Here is a 10,870-nt window from a genome sequence, read left to right on the forward strand (position 1 = left end):
TATATATTTATAAATATAAAACTTTCGGTTTAAAACGTAACAGAAATTAATATTCTGGCAATAAAGTCCAATATCAGTTGTAAGAAGTTGTTCAAATAGTGGACTATGAAAACAAACTAGTGTTTACAGTGGAATTAACCTCTATGCAAAAATAAAATTATTCAACTACTTACTCGATTGTTGTCATTACTTTCACTAAAATGGTAAGTAATGACAACAATAATGCTTATGGTTACTGGTCGGAGGTATTTAGAAGTGTGTTTTCTTGCTCCTGTTTTTGTTTGAAGTTCTTTTATCAGAAACACTGACAATTAAATGATCAAACAACACACTTTACTTTTACACCGAGGTATTTACACTTCGCTGTTACCTTAGGCATTCATAATAGGCGCAAACATTTGACGTTTCAGTCGGTGGCACCTTGAAACCGCGGATGTTTTTATTGCCTGTTTTCCTCCGATTATTTGTAAAAGTTGGTAGCTCATAGATTATAAATATGAAATAAACTATGTAAATCAAATCTAACAACAATGGCTGTTGGTGCAACTAGATTATTGCGAATAATTTGATCTTTGATCTGATATTAAAAAAATATAAATAAATTGAAATAATCAGTGGAAAAATCGACGAGTATTTCATCAATCTCAACTGTTGGTTTTGTATTAAAAATGATAGATCTAATCTGATTGGATGACGCAAATTCTCGGTAGCCCCTATTGGTCCACCACAGGAGTGGTGACACTCCATTGGTCCGGCACACATCAGAGAACTCCCCCTTGATAACTCTTTAATCAAGGACCCTCCATAATCCTCAGTCTCAGCTCTCCGGGGGCAATTTTTCAGCCCCCACTTAAGTTCTTAGCGCCCTCTCTTCTATTTTTAAATTGAAATGGATCGAGCAGGCTGACGGTGAAAGTTCATATAAACAATATCAAGTTTTTTTTTCGGAAGAATAAAACCGCAAAAATAATTATAAATAGCCTCAGTATTATAAAATATTTTAAATAATATAATTGCTATAAAAAGTATCTATTAGGGTTATACGGATGGTGATTGAATTATGGGACAATTAAGCATACAACAAGCATTAAGCATACAGTAGGCATTAAGCAAACAGACAAGTAAGCATACTGGGCTACTAAACCTGCAACTGAAATGAAACAATCTAAACTGTTTTGGAAAAATCGTGATTATACCTAAACCTTGCAAGGAATGAGATGAGAACAATAAAGAGTCTTCTCGGGGCAATTGTCCGCTAAAATATAATCTCATGAAGATGAAGATTCCACATTTCATCTATGCTTAGACAATTAAGAAAAAACTGAGCATATCCTACGTGATTGTAAAGCTCTTGCCTTTTATCTATCGAAATACTTCAACCTGGAAATTCAAGACATTATTCGAATTATCCCAAAATTTCATTAGCACAATCAAATCCCAACATACGTAAAGTATAGTTCTCAAAAAGATCAAAATGGGTCCAGGCAGGGTTTCCCATTCCTTTAATTTTATAATAATAAAATATCATTTATTCATGAAGTTATTTTATAGATCTGTATTTACTATTCAGTTACCAGTAAGTAATTTTGGACACTTACAGAACTAGGGATGGATACTGAGTCAAAGGTTATTGTAATCCAAGATTTAATCTAACAACTTGTTTAGGTTGTTATTATTTTTGTACTAAAAAAAATTTCATATTCTTGAAATAAACTATTTCTTTAATCTTAAACCTTGAATTAGATAAACCTATTCGGAGCTTTTTTATTGCTAATCTAAGGGTAGACTTAGGGCCATATTTGTGAATGTTCCTAAGGAATACCTAACTAAAGGTGTTCTTTAAGTGTACACCTTCATGTTATCTTAACAAAATTATTCTTTTATGAATTCTCCTTTACGCTTTCCCTATTAATGAAAACAATTGTTCCCAAGGAATTCCTGCATAAAAAAAAGAGAATTTAAAATATAAAAATTATGTCAAGGAATTATAAATGCGTGCATTTAAAGAAACCCTTTAGAACGGTATCCTTCTGAAATTTCGTAAATTCGGCCCTTAGTCTCTAGAACTTACATTGACGATTATTGGGGAATCGTAAAACACTATTATGGCATTTAGTCCATTTATTAAAAATACATTATTGTACAAGTTAGTAGTTATATGTTAGTAATGAAATACATTAATAAATATTAGGCACAGAATGTTCATGAATATAAAACAAAATTAAATAGTTATAAAATATGGTTGTGATGCGTTGATGTTAGTGATAATGGTGACCATGGTGTCCATGTTCGTAACCATGGTGATGCCCGTGGTAATGCTCATGCCCATGATGGTGTTCGTATGGTTTGTAGTGGTAAGACTTTGCCACATAGTACCCATGGTGGGCCAAGCTCAAAGCAATCAGTCCCAGTAAGAAAACAACCTGTATGTTATAAAAAAAAATTACTCTTTAATGTTAAATTACTGTCACAACGTGTTAGATTTGCATCACAATCAAAATTGAATTAAAACGTTTTAAACTAGCTAGATTTAGTTAAAAAAAGAGCGAATAACCAATTTATTGCTTAAATAATTAATTACGAAATACAAAAAATAAAAATGAAATTCAGTAAAATGAATAAAGAAATAAGTAGTATAATAATATAAATAAGTAGTAAATTTAATTTCAGGAGTCAAAAATAAATTTTAATAAAAAATATCAATATAGTCTAGAACTGTTTATTTTCTCATAACCCCTACGTTTCTGCCATGTAATGACAATGTATTGTTGATAAAGTGATTGATAGCAATTGACAGTGTAAACTGAATAGAATTAGAGCCCGTGGAATTGGATAATAATAGCTAATTTAACACACTTAGATAAAAATTAATTGATTGGTGCATAGTGCTTACCCAATTTAATTATGTTTTATAGATTATTGACCATGATAAATTTTGATACAGACACAATAGCCTGTATTTTATAACAGTGTTAGCTGTGATATTATAAGGTAGGATAATTTATAATTCAGAATGTTTTTTAAAAATAATTTTTAATGATTAGAGTGTAATTGAAGTTGTTAATTAATAGGTCCATGGGAATGACTGGAATGGGCGAAATGTAGGAGCTATAAGAAAATAAAAAGTGTGAGATTATATGAATGTTTTTTGTTATAATAAACAAAGCTGTCTCAAAAAAGAAATTAAATAATATTTTTGAATTAAACACATATTTTTGAAGAATGTACTCACTATTTGCCAATAATAAACAGGATAGGACTGACCCCAAATTTATCAGAAGCTCTCACAGATGAGGAAGCTAAAATTACATTAGTATTTGAATTTTTAAAAGCACATCGCCTTCTTTACAAGTTATAACTCTTCTTTGAATTTTTTTTAATTTATTTATTTTTTATTTTTTTATTTATTTATTTATTTTTTTTACTTTTATCATGCCATAGGCGTTAATGACCAATGGGTTTTACGCCTTTAAGCAACAATTAACAACAACAATAATTTTTATATCATTATTGTACTGACTGTTACTTGAAAAACAATAAAATTAATTATAATATAATGTAAGTATTACAAATAAATCATAACTGTGTATAAAAAATTGTACTACGTGTAGCTATTTTATTTTCATATTCGTGTTAATTTATTAAAAAGAAACTTCATAAGTCCGAGCCTTTATCGGTTCTTAAGTACTAAATATCTAAAAAAAATTGAGCTGAGTCACAAGACAGAATTTTAACTGCCACATTACGCAACAAAATATAGTTAATCATTTTAATGAGGGATATACCAATTAAATTGGAGGAGGGATTAAAACTCAAACGTAAATGCTTTAAAAACTCAAATTTTCAATTGTATTGATATTTTAAAGAATTTAGAATACCGAAGTTTTTACGAAAACCTTAACTTTATTTTTTTTTAAAAATAGCTTCTCCTACTTGGCCTTGCATTCGAGCTGGACTATATTTAAATTGATATAATAGTTTGAAATTTTCATCAAATAACAATATTGTTTTCAAAATGTTTTGTTATTTTACAAAAAACAAAGATTAGTCTTTATTTAATTAATTTAAGTAAGATTACTTTATATCAATAATTATTTCCTACACCTTTTCCAAGCTTGGAAAGCCTACCTAACAATTGCTTGCACCTATTTCAAAATCTAGAATTCAATCCAATTTCTCCATTCAAGATTTTAACTTTAAAGAAAACGATGGACTTACTGATGGAGTTTTAATTAATAATAAATATTATCGCTTTTAAAGAAAGAAACTAAAGTCCATCTTGAGAAGAATTTATGTCAAATATTTCATTGGTTGAAATAAATTATTATGCTATAAATACTTTAGATAACTCCGTTTCTTTGATTTTCGAATGTTTTATTTATTATAAAATTAAATTAATATCGCTGCTCCGGAAGTATTACATAACTGTAAAAATTTATAAATTGACTTTATTGTATTGGAGGGCTCATGATGTTTTTTAAATCGAATCTGTACTTACGAAATTCCTCCCTTGTCAAATTTTTAAATTCAAGTTTCAAACATCTACTAATTGAATTTATGAGGCTTCCAAGACAATAAAGTCGATTTCATGAAGTTGACAATTGCTTCATTATACTTCCGTAGTGGCGATATAAAATATGGAATTTCATCTCCAATGTTGCATTTAAATTTTTAGTTATATTTTTCTTTTATTTTAATAAATCATCATCCAAATATACAATTATACAAATTGAAGGTCAAATTAGAAAAATAAAATTAATTTGATTGCAGATGAGTATACTAATTCGTAAAAATATATTATGTTCTGTTTATAAAATCCATGGCAACAAAATAAGCAATATTTATATAAATCTAGGCAATGTTTAGGACGTTAGCTAAAGATTTTGTCTTTTTTTAATTTATCATTTTATTTTTTTTCTGTAAATTAAAAATTGTTAATACTCCTAAATAAAATAATACCGATGAATATATTTTCATTACGTTTTCTGAAAATTTGAATTATAGTTTTTTTCGTTTTAAATTAATCTCTCTTGAATGATTCAAGTTTAGCAATAATAATAATAGTTCTACAAAATATAAAAACAATAATATTACAAGTCGCTCATTAAATTCCAAGTGAATATATAAACCTTTAGCACTTACGAAAAATGTCTTCATCATCTTGTTGCAGGTTGTCTTAAGCACTTCACTACTACTTGTGATTCTTTGATCCTTTTGCTGATACTACACCTTTATATATCCACAAGAAGACATTTCGAAACCTCAACTAGGAAGTGGGGGGTTTTAGATTTAACAAAAAAGGTCTATATCGAGAAAAACTGATTCCGTCCAAGGCGGCTCTCCCTTGGAAGGAGACGAGGCCATTGATAAGACAAGTAGGTTCCTCATAGTCGGTAGTCCTTGAAGATCCTAAAAGTTTCGCAGAAGACATTGTAGGTCAACGCTGATGGAAGGATAATATTTGCAAATCTCTTTGTATCAACTACCAGCCAATGGAATCGGAAATTTAACCATGAATGAACGACCTCTACGTTTATGCTTTTTATTGACGTGTCCTCGCTCATATATGTCCTGTGGTATCTAGGTATTTAGGAAGACCACTTAAACTCTTGTGCATAGTATATGCTGTGCATAAAAAAAAAAAGTCTTTAATATTATAAATACATTACTGTTATTAATAAATTAACTTTCGGTTTACATCATGTATCAAATGCAATAAACGTTCAATTCTTGAAAATTGATCTGGTATTGCCACCAATATTTATTTCTTACATTTAATGATTTCCCATATAAATTAATATTTCATGTTAATAAAATATATAAATGTGAGGATAATGTTACAATGATGTATATTAATGACCACTCAATTGAATTGTGATATTTTTAAAAAGGAATTAATTATATTGCTTATAAAAAAATATATACTACCTGGTGCCTTCTTTTATGATTGTGCTGAAGATAATAAATTATATTTCATTAACTATAGATCATATAGTTATAATACTATGTTGTCATTTTAATATTATTAAAATTATAATAGATTAATATTTCTTCAAAACAAAACCGAAATTTTGATAAACGGTTTAAAAAACATTTTCTGATTGGAGGAGGAGAGATTCTGTTAACATAAGTTGTTTCTGGGTCAACTCATTTCTTTTAAAAGAAGAACAAAAATGGTCTTATAAAGAGTAATAGCACTAACTAGGGAGAAATATTTGAATTTAAAAATAATTTATAAATGAAATTTTCCAATAGAATGGAAAAGGTGTTTTCAAAAGCTGCAAAAATCCTTTGGACGTACAAAATAGAAAGGAACAAATCTGATGTAAGAAAAAAAAAAGTAAAGAACGAAGATGTGAGAAAAAGAACCTAGGTAAAATGTACAATTTTGTTAATGGAAAATGAATTTATACAATAGCATAACGAAAATATGGAAAATGGCCCCTCAAAGTCCTACAATATACACCTTGCCATTACAAAATATGGATAAATTAACCAATAAAAAGATGGGTAGGTGAAAATAAGTTTAAAGAAGCCTTTGGATGGATGAAGGAAGCCCAAAACACATCTGAATGGGAAAACAAATTCAAAATGGGGGTCTTGTTACTTTTATCAATCCTTTCAGAGAAGACTTGTGCCCATACAGATAAAAACAGAAATACAGGAATAGAAATTTCAATCTTAATATTAATGTGTAATTTACAATAATATCATACATGTAATCTTTAATATATAATGTAAATATTTTTAATATCCAACAGAGAAAAAATAAAGATTATTATTGTTATATTTGAAAATTAATAGTTTACCTCATGTAGATTGTCCGGGTGGCAGCCTAGATGAAAAAAATAACAGCAAAAACAATAATAAATAGCTTTTCTCCTATTTTTGTACTTTTATTGACTACCACTAATTATAGAATTGAAATTTTCATTTTATAACAATATTCAAATAAATCTATAACTTGTTATTTATTTATTTAAAAATTTATGTTTTTTTCAATATATTTTGTTTTAATTTTAAAAGTAAATAAAATTAATTTAAATAGCAATAGTAATGTAACTATTGGTTCTAATTAATAATTAAATTAGCTATTTATTCCAGTGATTCTAAAAGTAAAAAAAAATTGAATAATATTTTATTACCATTTTATTAGTATAGTAAGTATATTGATTCACAGAACATATTCATTATCTAGATGCATCCCTTTGTGAATCTGTACGGAAATGAGAAAAAACTAATACTTTTATTTGTTTATCTATTATGTACCTTATTTTTTTGTTTAAATTACGTTTAATTTATCTTTACTCGAAGTTTTTCTAGAAAATTAATGAAAAAAAACCTTGGAATCATTCTATTTTTGGACATTTATTGTTTATGTTGGTTATATTTCCCATTATTTTATTTACTTATTTTATTATTATTTTATTTTTCATGTAAATAGTTTGATTATGTTCATTTTCTTTATCCTTATTTTTGTATATATTTAGAGAGAGACTTTATTTATTTTTATGGACTTTTTTTTTATTTATTTTTATTCTTATATTATTGTATTTTAGTACAAATGTGATCAGTCATGACTATTACCTATCGCCCAACAACTTTGTGGCAGATTGTAATATCTATCAATAAATATAGTTTTGAATTAAAAAAAAAATTTTTCTCATTGTGATTGATCCATAAATGGAACTTTATTGAATAATGCTCCATGAATTTATTTTTTGGAATATTATATTAATTGAAAGGGTAAGTTGATGAGGGGGTTATACTACAAACAGTAAATTTTAAGAAAACATGGTTAAATGTTTTTTGTTGGAGCTTGTTATGTTTTAAAGTGTACATAGCACCTTCTACATTTAGGTATTTCATTTAATTATTGAATTTTGTGGTTTGAGTACCGAGCTAGATAAGAAACTACCCTCTTTATCCACACTAGATTCAAAAATTCAAAAAAATATAACATAGCATCTTCATCCACTTAAGAACTTACCCTTTCAATTAACAATTAAATATTAATTGGAGTTAAAGCTGATATTCCTATTGTTTTGTATTTACTAAAGATGTTATTTCTTGGATAAAAGCAATTAGATGACTAAAGTTGCAAGACTAATGGTTCTTCACGAGAGACAAAAAGTTAAGAATGGTCCAACAAAGAGTGAAACGTCCAACCAGAATCTTGAATCTGCTACAGAGAGAAGATGTTGTATAAGCCCTTCTTCAGATAGGCCATACTCGACTCACCCACGGTCATCTCATGAAAAAAGAAAATGCATCGATGTGTCGCTACTGTGGAAACGATCTCACCGTTAGGGACATTCTCACTGAATGTATTGCTCACGAACCACACCGATTCTCTACAGATTTAGGAAAGATGAGAGAAGACCCCACAATAATATCAAAACGTTTTCACTTTTTAAAAATAATTATTATCTATGGTCACACATAGTCTAATTCTAATTCCAGCATGTATAAGTGGATGCATAATTTATTATAGTGTTCGAAACACTTAAATAAATAAAAATATAAATGATAATTTTCTCTCAAAACAAGAAAAACAAAAACATATCCTTAGTGTGCTATAATAATATATTAGTTCACCAATATTTCACACTTTTTAAATATAATTTTTATTTACATATGACTAATTTTTTTTGTTTTGTTTTTTAGGAGCGAGGTATTTACGTCAGATGGGGTGAGTCTAAATACTTAACATATTTAATTTTTATTTTTGTATTCCTTAAGGTAATTGATAGGCTCTTGGCTTGTCATTCGAATCATTTCCTAATGATCTATAAATACTTCATTTGTTTGCTGACTCGAAAATGGTTTGTAAATATTTACTACCTTGACCGCTATTCTTTATATTATACTGTTAATTATTTTAACATTTGGTTTAAAATTACGTATATATTTTTAAGTTGAACATTCAGATTTTTTCGTTTTCTATAGTTAAAGTGTGATGAGTAAGACCTCTGACACATTCTGATATGGTATACTATTTTTTTTTTCAAAGTATACCTTCTTAAAGTTTCAGGATCCAATTAATTGTTACAATTTCATCACAAATTTTGATAAATTAAGCACATATAAACAGTTTTTGTTTTTAGAGACAAAATAATTATCTATTATTAGTTAATAAATATACTATAGTTTAAAAATGTATCAATATATATATTTTTTCACATATATATGGAATATATAATAAGGGGAAGTAACAATTTGGAATCTGAGTTTTCAACAGAAATTCACGTTAAGGGGTCTCCTTGTTTCAAATTAGCAAGTTTACTAAATACTGTGTGTGGGTAAATTAAAAATTTTACTTACCTCAAAAATGAAAAGTCTAAAGAAACTGAAATTAAATATTAATGTAAGCATAAGCATGGGATGTTTCTGCGTCTTTTCCGAGAAAATAGACGCGCCCAATAAAATAGAAATACTAATTTGTTACTAATGTAAGTTTATTTAATAATGTAACATATTCACTAAGTCAAAATTAACAATAATAGTTTTTTATTTATATTTTTTAATTCTATTTATGGATTTGAATATGATTAAAATTTTGAAACTATTAACACTTATATTATTCGTGTTTTATTTTAAAAATACTCTGTATTTTTTGTTTTGTTTTTTGAATTCATTCTTCTCAATGATTTTATAATTAATAAATTACTGGTACGTGATTAATTTTAATTAGCAAAGATAGGAGACCGATGCCTTATCAATTAGATTTTATTTGTGTTATTACCTTAATTGGACCCTGCAACTAACCTTATATTGCCACAAGACAATCCATGGCAATATTTCACTTGCATACATCATTCCTTGCAATATGTATGTATTACACGAATAAATAAATAAATGAGGTTACGAAAAAAAAGTATTTTTTTTGTACTATATGATGGTAATATAAAAGTGAATGTTGATTAAAATATTTTTTAAAAACAATCAAAGTTTTTTATTGATATCGAAAATTCTGATGCACGCTTAAAACTTTGACTTATAATCCAACTAAGAGATGAAATTAATTCTTGTAAGTTTCAAAATAAGCTGTTTGTTATTCTGGATACAATACTTTCCCTTACCATAAGCATGGGTAAGTTGAAGAAAAATCTTATTATTTTCATAGCAACCACTGATACATGATATTTCCTCCTTTACTAAATAATCAATTCTTTTAATATTTTATATTATATATTACATCATCTTTTCCGTTAAAATAGAAGTGCTGGAAGAACCACTTTGTATAATTAATTTTACACAACTTATTAAAACAGCTCAAACGATTCTGATTTAACTCGGTATATCAATGTAAAAATAAATGTTCTTTAATACCAGCTAAGTTTTATTCTCATCGAAGTAGTCTGACAGAGTTGAAATGAGTTTTCAAAAATCTGCAAAGTATCTTCAATTTTTTTGATTAAAAATTAATCATCTCTCAGTCCAGCAATAATGAACGATAGATAAATATGAACTAAGGAGTAAATGGTTTTTATCCGACTGGTAATAACAGACTGAGAAATCGGAAAAACACTAGAGTACCCGATCTGTGTGGATTCTATTCAATAATATTGATATGTACTCATCGCTATATTTTGTTTAACTGTTTATTCTAGACACGAACAGAGTTGATAATCGATGAGAATAATTCAAATAAAAAAACAAAACTATTTATTGTGAACTAACTTTTTTACCCACTTTGTAGGGCTTCATCAGGGCTAAAAACTAGAAAAAAATAGCAACAACTAGAATAATGTAACAAAGGAAGAGGATAGATAACATGAAAGATTGATGAATATGATTTAAAATAATTAAACTATTTTCATGTTATCTAGTCCCTTATTTTGTTACATTATTTTAGGTCATTGTATTT

The 10,870-nt window shown here is 27.5% G+C and overlaps 2 long non-coding RNA genes across 2 annotated transcripts in view; one reads left to right on the top strand and one right to left on the bottom strand.

Annotated features, from left to right (window-relative positions):
- The window catches only part of LOC112210793 (uncharacterized), a 72,964-nt gene extending 63,465 nt beyond the window's left edge, over window positions 1–9,499 (top strand). The window contains exon 3 of the long non-coding RNA XR_010845133.1: window positions 8,668–9,499. This is a non-coding gene — a long non-coding RNA (uncharacterized lncRNA). The remainder of the gene's footprint in view (window positions 1–8,667) is intronic.
- Window positions 2,104–5,287, bottom strand: LOC106685503 (uncharacterized). The gene is made up of 2 exons (XR_001343859.2): window positions 5,143–5,287; window positions 2,104–2,423 (listed from the first exon to the last, which is right to left on the bottom strand). It is a non-coding gene; the product is annotated as an uncharacterized lncRNA (long non-coding RNA).
- Window positions 9,500–10,870: the final 1,371 nt, after the last annotated feature.

Source organism: Halyomorpha halys, unplaced genomic scaffold (genome assembly GCF_000696795.3).
Source record: "Halyomorpha halys isolate HHAL.00 unplaced genomic scaffold, Hhal_1.1 Scaffold705.1, whole genome shotgun sequence".
Classification (NCBI taxonomy): Eukaryota; Metazoa; Arthropoda; class Insecta; order Hemiptera; family Pentatomidae; genus Halyomorpha; species Halyomorpha halys.